Source organism: Dromaius novaehollandiae, chromosome 5 (genome assembly GCF_036370855.1).
Source record: "Dromaius novaehollandiae isolate bDroNov1 chromosome 5, bDroNov1.hap1, whole genome shotgun sequence".
NCBI classification, from domain to species: Eukaryota; Metazoa; Chordata; class Aves; order Casuariiformes; family Dromaiidae; genus Dromaius; species Dromaius novaehollandiae.
In genome coordinates, this window is record NC_088102.1 from 30,708,649 (window position 1) to 30,723,865 (window position 15,217).

A 15,217-nucleotide genomic window follows, 5' to 3' on the forward strand; every position below is an offset into this window, starting at 1 on the left:
CATTCAAGGAAGACAAACATGATTTTGTTTTTTGAAAAATGCGAGCCTGCCAAGTACTTCTGCCGAGGGAAATAGTCATGTGTACAGTACCCATTTCACCTCTGTTTCTCTTATGCTCACTTTCTAAATGGGGTTCCCTATATTATACCCAGTAAGAGAACTGTCCTCATTTCCCAGCACCAATATTTTAATATGAATAAGCATGTGCACAATATTGCATGTGCATGATACTGAAATGACCTACGCATTACAGTATGGTCTCAAAATACATGGAAGCGGTGTACTTTATCACAGCTCACTAGAGAAATCAATCCTTAACACACCTATTTGTTATAATTACAGTTAAAATCAGAAGGTATGTGTTTATATTCTAAAGTAAAGAAAGTAAAAATTCAAAACTGTGGTTCATATTTTCTGTTGCTTCATTTTATAAACATTATTTTGTCCCTCAATGAAATAATATGCTCAGTTCTGCACATGCAGAACTTCCTTACATTTTTCTGTTAAGTGTTATGGATGCCTATAGGTATTGCCACAGTCCTATGTGGAAGGTGGTACGTACAGATTCTTGTCCCACAGAGGACACTGACTTCATCTGTGCTCGCTGCGGTCACAGATGTCACCTACAAGGGTCTCAGCTGGGCCACATGGGAACAACTGAGATTTGACTGTTGCTCAGTTTCCTCTTTTTAGGACAATGTTTGGAGGTTCTTTTAGCACTCAGAAGCAGAAGTCTAGAGGATAACACGGTCAGATCCAGGTTTTAAAAATGGTAATTTTCTTATCATGATAGTTGTTTCGTGCGCTCACCTTCTAAGCAATCGATATAACAATTGCAGTGACATTTTAACGGGATGCCCATCTGAAAAAACTCTCTCTACTAGCAGTAGAAGCATTTAAAAGTCAGAGAAACCAGCCATTCTACTCCTCTTTAAACGTTGCTTAACCACGCTCAGTAATGCCTGCGTATGAGTGCTATGGGGGTCCCCCAGCATTCCTGATAATCTGCCCACGGTACCAGATGGCCAAAAGAAAGAGAGAAAGGCCCAACTCCAGCCCCCTACCCCTTTGCACCCCAGTCCGTACACGAGTCAGGCTGAAACAGAAAGTGAGCTGTGTGGGAAGAAGGCCTGCAGGAACTTACTCCTACCACAGACCAAGGCGAAAGCGGGGACTAAACATATTTCGTCTCCGCACTGCGCCTGGAGCACACTGCTAACACAGTATCCCCCTCGTCTGTCTTCCAGGTTCTGTGGAAGCAGTGGGCTCCAGTTTGCCCGCTGTATCCTCACACAGGCTTCTAACATCTTAGTTCCTCATCTGCTGAAGGAGCCCTTTAAATGTTACTAGAGAGCAGAAAATCATCTATAACATTTTTATGTCGAATCATATCGTCATCTGAATAGGTTTACAATTCCAGACCTATATTCTGAGCTGTATATGTGGGGTTGTTTTTGCTTTTTTATGATGAGAAAACTTGGCTACATGGCATATATTACTGACTGTTGTTTTTGCTGCTTTGTAGCTTTCTTTTCATCTGTCAAGAGGTTACATGACAGAGTTTTTCACCCTTGAATGTCATTTTGGTCTCACCTTTACTTCTGAGGAATCTGTGATTTTCTTTGTGCAAGAATCCAACACAAGACCTTTATGAAACTCTTAGAAAAAACATTCCTAGCTTTATCCAAAAACAAAATATTGCCATGCACACCTAATTCAGTAAAGAGCAAATCCTGGCACTTCACCTCAGATGCACTCTCATGCAAGTTGGTGGGAGTTCATCCACGTCAAGTCTCAGAATGTGGGCCAAATCACAAATCAATCAAAGATCAATCCTTATGGTTAAGTTAAAGAAAGCAAAACCAGTAAATCTGTGGAACGTCATATTTAACTACTGCTTGTCTGCACTGCAGAACTTCAACATAATTTTATACTGCTACACCCATATTGACAGCAAATCAGTTATATCCTGGAGTCAAATGCTCACTGAACAAAGTTATAGTGGCAAAATTACACAGTGGCATAATAAAATCACTAATGTTTTGTCAGTCAACAGGCAGACCTTAAAGTGTATTTTAAAATCCCTTTAGTAAAACCAGAGTGATTTTATAGAGATCTTTGTACTAATTCAACAATATTTTCAATTTAGTATCATTTACATGGGAATTAGTACACCCTTAACGGTGTACTTTTAGTTAAACCAGAACAACTCCAGGGACACTATGATTAGACTCAGTAGACACAATAGCCATCTCCAACCTACTACAGACACATCAGGACACCTGGAAACACAGGGATCTTAAAAATATTGTTTCAGTAGAAATGTACATTTGTGAGAAACACCAAAGATTGAGAATCACCATAGAAACAGACAGATATAAGGTACAAAAGGATAGGACATAAGCCTTGGGGAGCTTGACCTTATAGAAACCTGGAGAGAAAGTTTCCTCTCACAGTGCTGGAGGAGAGAGGTTTGAATTTCTAAATAAAAATTCTTCCTGTATACAGGAGAGGGAGACTCTATATATTATTTATGAATAACAGGATGGCATCAAGACTATCTGGCTCTATCACCAATTTCTCCTTCTCATGAAGCAGCCTAGAGACTACCAAATTTAGCCTAATCGATCTCATCAAAGAAAAGTGACTTTTTTTTCTTCTTTGAATTTTTGACAGAATTTCTTTGTAATCTCAGTCCAGACACTTACTGATGTCACTGACTGACCTGTAAATTTGGGGTATTGACTAGTAAGGTAGAGGTGAATCAATGACCAAGTATTGTGAAGTCGGAGGCTAGAGGAATGCTGCGCATTGTAAGTATTTTCAGTCTGCCTACCTATGGATTTCCAGGCATTAAGTTAAACACCACTGCTGTCAATACTGGCAGAGAGTTCTCCTGGTGATGAATCAAAATGACAATGGCAAGCATCCTGAGGCTACAATAATACTACTGCTGCTTGCCATTACATAGCCTATATCTACAAAGGGTTGCTTTTCAAATGTTGCAAAATAGAAACACCAGCCTTATCTCCAGGTGTAAGAGGTCCCTAGGCAGAACTTCTTCACTAAAATCATCTTAACCTTGAACTTCCAGAATTTTATTCTTCTCTCCATCACTTATAAAGTGCCTGCTGTTTCTTAGTTGTTTCTGTACATCACAGATACCAACACAGCCTGGAGCTGGCTGGAAAAAAAAAAGGATTGGAATTTTTAATCTAATCTAGATTAATACAATGTGTGAAGTACTGGTTTTACACATACTTTTTAGTCTGGACCAAATTGAGAAATGGCTTAGTATAAGAATACTCTGCAAAAATTCACTTGAAGAAGACAAAGTAATGGACAACTGTGTTTGTTACGGTGAGAGGTTTCTATTTGCCTGTTTTAGTTTGGCTGAATGCAGAATTACAATGGGGAGTACTTCAGCATTACAACAATGCTATTACCTCTTGCTGTTGTGCAAGTTTCTTCTATTACAGGAAGATAATTGCAGAGTATTAAAATACAGAGAGTAAATTGCAGAGAGTATTAACTGATGTTGCTAATATGCCAGTCTAAGGCATAGAGCTTGAAGGCTTTTATCTGACTGTGGAGCAACTCAGGTTTGCACTGAAACTGAGTGTTTGTTAAGCATGCACCTTTGAGTAATGCTTAGATGTTCTGGAACAGTTTATGGTACTTGGTTCCACAGTGAAGCAATATTCCTCCCCCTTTTAAAAATAAAAAAGCATTTTTAAAAGAAAGAATCTTCTTGCTTTGTTGAGTAAACCTACCAGATGAGCTGTGACTCCATAAAGTTTAGGAACTCATTTATTATGTTGCTAGATCAGACACTGCATTTATTCACACAGTGCATCTCTAAAACCTAGCTTTCATCAGTGCTGTGGGGAAGCCCGCTCTTTCTCCCTTCACTCGAGAAGGTGAAGCTCAAGAAGATAATTAACCATGAAACAATGAGGAGGCTTGCTGGGTAAGCACCAGTGTGAAAACAGTTACTCCTCACAAAAGAGGGGAAATTAGCTGGCTGGAAAAAAAAGGAAGTGTCAGACTGGAAGACTGAAAGGACTGCCAGCATAAGTAGATAGCTCTATGCATCATTAATGTAATTTTTTTAACACTTAAACTTCACTGCTTTCTAAATTTAAATGCATTTAAATGTTATGTGTTAGGGGAGATTAATATGCCATTTTAAAATAATTTCTCTTAAACTTTCCATTTTCACGTTTCACCAGTTTTAGTCACCCTTCCCACATATAAAAAATCACCAGCCTCTTAGTATTGTATCCTTGTTTACAAAGCCAGTGTAAACAGAGCATTCTAAAAAGATTCAGTTTGCCCTTTGTATTTTACAAGCACATTATTTTACATTAATACAGATATTTTTATGAACAGAAAGTTTGTTTTGATTTTACTGTTTCACAGAGTAAAGACTTAGGATGTGCGTTTCCTTTCAGAACTTCCTTCTACTTGAACAGTGTTCCCTGAAGCAGCCGCGTTTTTGGCAGAAATTCAGTTATATGCTATGCCAAAAGAAACAGAATAAACAAACACTGCTTAATGCAGCTGGCTAGGTAATTTACATATTACTGCACACCAAACACGAAGACCTGAATATGGATTAGAGCTACAATGATGACACAAATGTCTTACATGTAAAGAGAAATAAAATTCAGATCATCATTGCTAATGATTTACATGTTATTATTTAATGTATATTATATTACCTCCATTATATACATGTCTGTTCATATTTAAATATTAAATAGATGCATATATTACATTTTCTGTGTATATTGGAGAAAAATGCATTAGAAATATCTTTAAAACTTAAGCGGGTACACTTTCAGAAATTTTCCTCTAGTGAAAACAGCATACCTAAATGGCCACGTTCCAGTCTTTGGAAATGGTGAAAAAACCAACAACAATGAAAACTCTGTAGGCATTCCTTACAATTATTTTGCTATGTGTAAACATTTTTCACAGGTAGGCCTCCAAACCTGCAAGCTCCTGTCCTTGCAAAACACATCTGCCATTTTGGGTCAGACCAACAGTCCAGTCAGCTTGTGTCCCCCAGTTCCTGTAGCAGGCAGCAGTGAATGCTTTCAGAAAAGTAAAAAAAAAAAAAAAATCAAGCACCTATAAAATGGTATAGAGCCTGCCACCCCAGAAGCCAGCCTTTCAGAGCTGGAATTTAGTGAGCTTTAATTCACCTCTCCTCCATTACTTTGTCTAACAATTTTGTTGAGCACATAGTGAATTCATTTGTACTTGTTACAGATGTTGTGCTCTCCACAACAACCTGTAGCAACGAGTTCCACGATTGACTTATGTACTGCATGAAAACAGAAATCCCTTTTGATTGTTTTAAATATTCTGCCTGATAATTTCACTGGGTACCTTCTACTTCTTGTGTTAAGAGAAAGAATGAATAATTGTACCCTATTCATTTTCATACATTTTTTAAAATTTTTGTTGTGTCCCTCTCTGCTTACAGCTGATGCAGCTACTAGAACATCCTAAAATATTGAACAATGAAACTCTAATTATGTATATACTTACTGAAGATCCTGCAAAACATTTCCATAATAGTTGGAGGATTGGGGTCCTACCATCCAAAACCAAAGGCCCTTGTAGGGTGAGAATAATTGCTGTACAACCTGTTAGAAAATAGGACTTCTTGCCTTCTTTCTAAAAATTGTTTTGCTTTAGGACTCTTGAAACAATATATGTGAAAATTAGCTTTAATCATACCCATATACTGTTCCTTGCAGAGCTGGGGCCATTATAGCTGCAGTGCAACAAGTCATTAAATGCATTCAACAGTCACTGTTTTGTGACTTTCTCTTTTAACTCTCATTTTTTAAACATTGCTGGCCTGAGGCATGGTCTTATGATTAGTGGATGTTAGGTATCTGAACAAAATATCAACTTCATCCTGTAATCTGAACACAATGCACTGCAGTGAGAGTTGCTATCTGCTGAGCACTTTTGAATATCTGGCCCTATAGTTTAGTACCTAAATGGGCACTGAGTTCTTTTGAAATATGTCCTCTGTCTTTGAAAACAAAAACCTAGTCTTATTTTCTCTTTCATTTTTTTAATGAGTTATTTTTGACATTTAAAGAGTGACTGACAGTTCTTTCAGTACCTGCATGTATTGGAAACATCCGATATCCCATTTCTGAATTGTACATACTTTGCTACTAAAATCGATCATTCCTGAGTATTCACTGGAAGGTTTTACACATCTTACAATTCTAATGTACAGGTTTCTGGAGCAGGGAATGTATTTGTTATCAAAGCTGTGGAAAGAGCTTCACCCACACTGTTTTAGCCATTATTTAATTTGTTGCTCAGACAAAAAAAAAGAACAGATTGACAGTTGGTTGGTGAAATCTATGCCACCATGCACTATGAAGACTTAAATATGCTACTGTGATGTTGACTTTTCCCATCACAAAATATAAAACTCACATTTCTAAATTTTATAGGATTGAATACTGCTGTCCTAAGGCCTGAATTTTTGTAGTTATTTGATAAAAAATTGTTTTAAAAATACTGTGACAAGTCAATTCACTAATACAATAGCAATCTGAAAACACTCAGAAGTTAAGAAGGTTAAATACAGCTCCAGTGAGAGTCAAAGGCCACTACCTGTAAGAGATATGCTACAGTGTTTTCATGATCAGATGACAAATTACACAGCCATGTGATAAACTGGCACTTTTGATGGCCTTACTTACTGTCTAAATCTTTGAGGGTCTGTAAACACCAACCACTTAAAAAAACCCCAGATTGGTAGAGAAGTATTTCCAACTTCTACCAGCTATGAAATTCCCTCACCCAACCCCAAAATGGCACTAGTCTGAAACACAGAGTAGTCAACAGTCAGATGAGAAACTGGACAAGTATATTCCAACTCTGCATGGATGAACACAGAAGCTTTGCATACCCTGAAAACAAAAGATCCTCAGCTTCTCACTGGGTAATGTAGCATCGCTGCCTGGCCTTGAAAGTTCCTGAGATATTTTAGTTTGAATTGTTAAAGCAGCTTTAAAATATGTTAATTTTCCTTCTTTCTGAATCTATATATTGAACAAATTAAGACTGCTTAGCCAGAAAAGGAATACAAAAGAAATCCAAATAAGTAATCCTTTTAAATATATATATATTTATATATATTATATAAATACACCCCAAGCTTTGTGGTATTATGCCAGCAAGTTTATGTAATTCTTCCTCTAATATAATAGAGAATAATTGAGAAAAATATTCAAAGTATCTATGATTTAAAGACAAGTCTTGTCATCACTGAAGCAGACTGCTCACATAGTCCTACTAAAAACCATGAATACAGATGCACCATTTTATACCCAATTCAGACATACTATGATTTGAGCCAATTATAACAAAACACCATGAACGTAATCCTGTAACACTGTGATCATGTTATTTTCTGTGTTGAATACCTCAAGTCAGTTTTTCACTGTAGTATGAGCTGTACATAGTAGTTGTACGAGATCAAGCAACCATGTGTAGTTGAAAAATAGTACTGGGAAATATATGCTTTATTTATTTTGCATTTGTAGCCTTTTTTCTTTAAAACCATGATCAGCCATTATGAAGCATTCCCAGTCTCATAAGAAAACCTGTCTTCTAAAAAGACAAGCAACTTTCAAGTACTGCGCAGAAACGTGTGCTCCATCAAGAAAAAGAAAAATCAAGGGGATTTGGGGGTAACTAAGTATTGCAGCAATTGATTTTCTTGTTAAATAACTCATAACTTCTAATGTAATTCCATTTATCTTCCCATGCTCATGCCCCAAAAAAGTAACAGTCACCTCTCATGCTACAAACTTGGCAGGATACCATGGGGAGGGCAAAAAACCTAAATGTGTCTGGGGAATTAACAAGGTGTCACACAAGGGGAACGTGCATCTCAAGGGCAGTTATTTTGAGTCCGGTTGAGGTGGATAGTGATTCAAACCTGTTACTATAGGTTGACGGTTGAATAAGCTACAAGAAATGTTCTTGTAGGTTTCAGTATACTAGAATCCACAAATTCATTCATAATCAATGCCATCCTCATTAGCAGGAAATGTTGCCATACTTAGAAATTTCAATATAGAAAAAAGGATTGAAAAACCAAGAATGCTTAAGTGCTCTTTCAGCTCTAGGTAGTTTGCCTTATGGAGCAGGGATAAGCTGCACTGAAAGAGGGTCCATGCTGAATCTGTGCTAAACAGGAAGACTTTCTTTTCAGTGCTCCTTTTTCATTAATAGAAAAGAACAAAGGAGGAGAAAAAAATAAAGGAGGAGAAAAAATACTGGATTAAAAAAATCTTCTTCAAATGTAGCTCCTAGAATAAGAGAGTACCTTCTGCTGATCTACAAAGAAGTCTGCAGATGCACACACATACAAGCAACGAAGTAGAAAGTGCCAAGTACATTTGCTCTCAAGCTTAACTGTTCAGCTTGTTCTCAAGCTGTCTTTCCTGGGACTCTACAGAAAGCTTAGGAGTACGAACCTTTACTTTCCACCCTCTCCAAAGGGAGAGTTCAGGCCTGCTATGGCTGAACAGAGATTATGAAATAGTGCTGCCTTAGTCTCTGGACTCTGAATTAATCGTTAGCCCCTTCTTACCTAATCCAACCTAGTTTGTTAGTTGTGACTGAAAGTTTTGTAGCCTCTGGGGATGGAAAAGAGACTGCTAAGAAATGACTTAATTTATTACATTTTCTTTCTATTCACTCTAAAACACTACTGATGCAGATGACCACTCAGGATGTCTTCTCAGGAATGTAACATCCACTAAGATTTTCTGAGTCTGCTAACTTTTACCGAGATCTGCTCAACAAGAGTTGCACTACCTTCAGTTTTGCCATATCATCCAGACACTGCATACTGCCATGATGGCTGCATCATAACTGGCTGTTCCCTGAGAAAATCAGGAGAAATACAGGATTTATTATTATCTACAATTAAAGTCCAAGAAAAATTTAAGTAGCCCTGTTTTAGATCCTACAGATAACTTTTCCAGGTCTGAAATCAGGCATGCAAGGCCACTTAGAAGCCAAAAAACACATGGCACCCATTAGATTGGTGCAATCTGGTGCTTCTCATCACCTGCTCAGCTGAGCCTCGTATCTTCTGTCTGAGAAGAGGACATGTTTCTTGGCCAGGTCTTTTTCAAGAGTACACAGAGCTCAGAGAGAGTTATATACACAGGCTCTACAGTCATATATTCACCCACTTAAAGAAAAATGTGTTTTAAGCAAGCACTGAAGCCAGCAGTTTTCAGTGTTGAAACAGAATGATTAGAATAAGGTGACTGTGACAGAAACAAATACAAGCAATCAAGATTGTACTGTTGTACACTTTACTACAAAGAAGCCCAGTATCAAAACAAAAGTCACTTGTGATAGATAATGAAAAAACAATTTGTAACGGATTAAACATAAGTCATTAAATAATTACTTGTGAGAGCTAGATCATGTAAGAGGTGTTCATCACTTCACAACATTCAGTGTGCCCTCCTCAGCCAATTAACTTAATCTTTTCTCAGCACTTTGTTGTATCAGGCACTTTTGCTGAACTTCTAAATTCTTATGCAAGATTTTTAGCTAGATCCAACATGACAAAATAATGGCTTGTGATAAAATTAGAATCATTCAGAAACTAAGTTTTTGTTTAGTGGAGCTTCCTAACAAAATAACTGAATAATAATGAATACACTTGTCACCTCTGTAGGCAGGTTTCTTTGGTTTTAATTTTTTTTTTAAGCTTAGCTCAAGTATCAGTCCATGGCTTGAAAAAATATTGCACCAGTGAATTAAATATAGAGAAGTGAGGGGGAGACTTCAGTTAGCACCATTCCCAGCATTATTAAAAACAGTTCTCTTTTCCAGAAGGCAACAGAGAAACAGACGAATAGAGAAAAGGGATAAAGATACCAGAGCAGAAGCAATATAGCATTTTTAAACAACTTGTTTTTCAAAGTGCATTATAAAGAAAGAAACCAAGAGGAAGCTGGGAAAAATCCTAAGCAGTGCTTTAAGTAGGCTCTTTCCCTTCTAAGAAACAAGCACCCAAGAAACAAGCCTGTGGTAAAGAGACAGGCGCTTTTTCTTTTCTTTCTTTTTTTTTTTTTTTTTTTTTTTTTTTTTTTAAGTGAGCTGTCTCACCATTGCAGATTTTCCCAAGTCCTTACAACTCTAATTAAAATGTGGTAATTGGTTATGTTACCTCAATTACCATGATGCATGGACATTGATGCAAAGCGACACCAATTGAATCCCTTGGGTGTTATACCCCAAGGCCATCCCATTTATTGTGGCCTTATTATTTTCAATTATGTGGCTGGATGTACAGCATACTTTCAAGCCAATACACATGGGGTTTTTGCTGGACATACAGCGTAGTGTACACATAGGATGACTCAGGAGAAAAAGAAAAATGAGAAAAAAATTTACATGAAGCATGGGAGTGAACTTAAATGATCAAAGGCATGAATATTTCAGACATTTTCAGGACCATGTGAGAATTACGACACCTTAACTCAAATTATCTTAGCTCAAAATATCCATTTTAAAAGCATGATTAATACTGTCCTTTCAATAATTAGCTCTCTCTATTAAACAAGAAAAGAGATTGGCTGCTCCAAAAAACAGATCTCCTTTCTCATTCAATGCAGTCTGGAGAACAAGCAGTTTCTCCAGTCAGCAGGAAGGTAGGAATATGGAGTGCAACATAAGAAATAAAATCCATTAGAAAACACTGTTTTGGCTCCCTGTCACCAACAGTAATACAACAGCTTTATGTACTCCAATATTGATAAAACAGTCTTAGTGACAACAGCATGGGCTGGTAGAGGATTCTCCCACACTGAAAAGTGAATTCCCACACTCAGTGCATTGTGGCTCCCTGTGTGGAGACATATCTGACATGGACAGTGCATCCCCAAGGTGTCAACATCTGTGGCTGCTGGAATAATCCACTGAGGCTAAAGGCATAAATTAGATTGAGTATATCATTGGCTAAGCATAAGATTAAAAAAACTAACATAAAACAAATTACATATTCCCACTTCCAGTTAGCTGTGGTAAACTTGTGGACACAATCATGATCGAGTCTGTCCCAAATCCTCCTTTAACTACCGAAAGTACTCTAGATCCTCTAAAGAAAAGTGCCTCACGACCTAAAGCTTCTCCAGCTGTTGAACAGGAATTTTAGACTGCAGTTTTGGGTTTAGTTAACTGAAGATTGCTGCTATTGCTGTTGCTATTGCCAGACAGACTCCTTTTTCTTTTAAGATGATTGCCAACAGGGTCTTGTTAGGCAAACTGTAAGGCATCTGTGTAATTCTGAAGCTAAAATTTAGGTGACAGATAACATTATGTCAGCCAACTACGGAATGATAAATTAGGGGTAAAGGATTTACCACAAAAAAACAGATGGGGGAGATAAAAACCTCTTTTGCTGGAAGAGATTAAAACAACTTCCAGTAACAGACAAGTGTTCTACAGTTTTTTTAAATGTAATCCTTGTTTTTATCATTCTGGGAATATCACGGTCTTTATAGCTAGGTTCACCAACTGAATCTAATCACATTTCATCTTTTTGGGGTGATTCTTGAGAATTTAAGCTTCTAGACACAATTTCTGGTTCATGAGAAGGGCATCTTCTGCCAGACTTCAGGTGTTTGTAGTACATGTTAATCTCTTGTTATTTGTAAATTTATGGTGCTTGCTATTGCAAAGGTTGAAAAACATCAAGAAAAACAATTTGAAAGAAACGTAAAAGCTTTTTGTGGTCAGTTCTAGCATAACTTTGCAACGCTGTAAGTGTTCCAAATAAATGACTGAATGTAACAGGGGAGAGAAACAGGACAAGGGAAGATCCCAGTGCACAAATTAAGAAGGTGCAAGTGACTCTTGTACTTCTCTAAGGCAATGTAATCATTTGGGCTATATTATTTACTGTCAGCAAGTCAGATGCCATGATGGAGTCAGATGCCATCGTGGCATAAAAACATCTCATTTGTTTTCATAAGTTACAGTATTTTGTGGGCAACCACACATAAAGACTTGTTACCAAGGGATACCGTTTATGTGCCAAGACTGGTATACCATCAAATGTAGAGAGATAGGGAAGCAGAAGAAACAATCCTGGTACCTACCCAAGAAATGACTACACAGGAACTGAGTGAAAAGGAAGGCTAGAACATGCCAACTCGGGCCAGGGAAGACAAAGAAACCTGAATTCTGCAGTGGCTGGGGCAGGGGCATCTTTCGATATTGAGAATACAAATAGTTTTATCAACACGAGAAACTTGTAGATACTGACGTACTTCAAAGAATCGTATTATCATAAAACAAGCCTAAAATGAGAGGTTCTGAAACAAAACAGCCCACCATGAAAATTAAATGAGCACCATCATAGCTCTTAATGGCTGCCATTTCTCAGCAGAGAGAATGGTACACCCCCTGCCCTGTGAAAGGCAGCTCAGTCCAGCAAATAACTCCAGACTGCCTCAGGCAAAGCGGGAACAAAGCAGCAGGCAGCTTGTGAAGTTCCACAGCCTTCTGACATCAAGCAACGCACAGCACTCGTACCCTCACTCTGCCTCAACTCCCCATCGACTGCAATCCCAAACTGAAACACAAGACTCACTTCGCTCTGGCTGCAAGAGCAGCGCCAAGCTCTAATTAGCACGTAACAGTTTATTTAGAGCAACTGCAGCTACAAACAGCAAACTGCTTCTGTATGGCAGCTGCTCACGTGCAAAAGGTGAGAATATGCTCTCACTGCAGTAACGTGGACTTCCACTTGGCACTTTCTGGGCTATCTCACAACTGCAACTCCTCCTCCTCCAGGCCTAGGAGAACAGCTATAATTATTACAACAGTGATAAGTTTTGTAGATGAAAAAGTCAGTTCAGCTACTCTGTGGTATCTCCTCTAAGGGACAAACATAGTAGAAACCCTACCCAATCTCTTCTGGGGAGTTATAGACTCAGTAGAGACTCAGCCTCCAGCAGCCAAAATTCAGGATCCTGAGAAACACTTTTTGGTATGGACTGTTGCATAGTACTGTGTACACCTGTTCTTGCAGGTCCAAAATTCAACTACTGCAGGTCACCTCAGTAAACCTTTTGTGTTCCATAGCACTCACCACCAGTTTACTATTGATATAATATATTAGCAATACGAATAAAAATAGTCAAAAGATAGAACTATTACAAAAACATAACAAACATTTCTCAAGAGCGTTTAAAAGCTTTACTGTGATATTTTCTTTGTTTAACAATCTTTTCTGCTCCTCAGTCTTACATTCATGTTCTAATCCATTCACTTGCCAGCCTATTTCACTGCTATTTCCCTTACTTCTGTTCCCATTTCTTGCTCTCCCACATTCATTACCCAGAACTCAAGAATGTTGTCTCTCTGCCACTGGTGAGATGGCATTTGTCTTCTTTTGTTTCTTCACTTTCTTCTCATTTAAATGTGAATATATTGTTTAAGCACCAGTTTCTCTTCAGCTTCATTCTGGATCCTCTCTAATTCTGTTTCTTCCTTTCATTCCACTGAAGTTTCTCTTTTTCTCATAACCTTAATTTTACCACTTTCTGTTTTATTTTTGACACCGCTTGATCATCCTTCTCAACAAATTACTGCCTTGGATTTCTCTGCTCTCTAGATCTGTCTTTGACCTCTTCTGAATCCTTTGCTAATACTTCTTTCTTCATCTCCTGCTCCTGACAGGACTTTCCAACAAGACTTCTTCCCTACTGGTTTCACTTTCTTCTTTTTAGATGATTATATATGTCCAGATACCTGCAGATCCCAACTGTGAACTGATGGCTCCCATGCATCTAACCCCACTCTTCTGCCTGTTAAGTATCTCCTTTCTCATGCCCATAAACTAAGCACAGTCAAAATGTAATTCTTGCTCTTTCCTCCCCCAAATCTCCTCTTTTCCTTGTGTACTGTCAATATCATCGTTAAACCTCTTACTCAAGTCTGGTAATCTACAGCAGCTGTGACACTTACATCTCTCTCTTATTAGCCCTGTGAGAAGAATCTTCCCTCTTAGCATCATTAAGATTTGTCTTTTTTCCTCTGGTCATATAGCACAAGCTCTAGGCTGATCTTTTCTGGTTGTTTCCAATAACTTCCTCCAGTGTGGCCTCTTCAAGACATAATTCCCTCTCCCGCAGACATGTATAAAGAAACGCTGAAAAGTAATCTTTGCTTTTCTCTATATCCTTATACAATCACACATGGCTTCATCAGCTTTTTACACTCCTCCTAACCAGATCAAACTTTCAAGGACTTAACAAACTCTCCCCAATTATCTATTCTTCTTGCTTTACCAGTTGACTACTTCGAAGCAAAAAGCAGTATTTCAGTGTTAGTTACATAATTTTCGGGAAGCATGTATATCAAGCATTTTTTTTTTATTTGCAGGATATAAACGTAAAAATTACGTAAGCTAAATATATGTCACTTGTTCCCATATCTCATCAAGGCTCTTCAGTATATGCATTACATAGGGTTACCACTGCTGCCAATGTAGCTGCAGTATACACACTTCAGCATTATGATAGTGGCACAAACCATGCTGAGCCAATTCATCCATTACAGTCAATGGTGTTACAGTAGGGATTATTTTGTCCCCCCTACGGTTTATTGTTTAAATGTAGATACTGCATTTTAATATGGTTTTATGCTGAGGAAACCTGTCTAATTTATGCCACTTAATGGATGGTTTAAGCAGAATGCTATTTTGCCTCTTAAGAATCTTTTCCTTGAGATAAAAGCAAATTAATGCATTTTCTTTAGATTCAAATAACACAGAACTGTATATTCATCACATACCCATGGCATTTTATGTGAAATACACATCTACTGCTGGGATGGTAATTAAAACCAATCTCACTTACAGAGTAAAGATTTCTTCTGAAATATATTTACAATTGATGAAAGATGACTCTGGGCCCAATTCTGTTAGGTGCTGAGCAACTTGGCTTACACTGATCTCAACAGGAGAAGATTGTTCACATTACAGGATCGGATATGATGAGACTAAAAATCCAGCAACAGGACATGTATACTGTGAGTTTATCTTCTCAATCAGCTGTGTCCATAGAACACATTGCTTTGTAAAGAGTACTGCTTTGTTTGTTTTCAGGAAAGACAAGAAATGGCATCTTCA

At 37.8% G+C, this 15,217-nt stretch overlaps 1 protein-coding gene across 3 annotated transcripts in view; it reads right to left on the minus strand.

Moving 5' to 3' along the window:
- AKAP6 (A-kinase anchoring protein 6) overlaps positions 1-15,217 on the minus strand; it is a 289,951-nt gene that overhangs the window by 14,763 nt on the left and 259,971 nt on the right. The gene's annotated exons all lie outside the window — the stretch shown is intronic.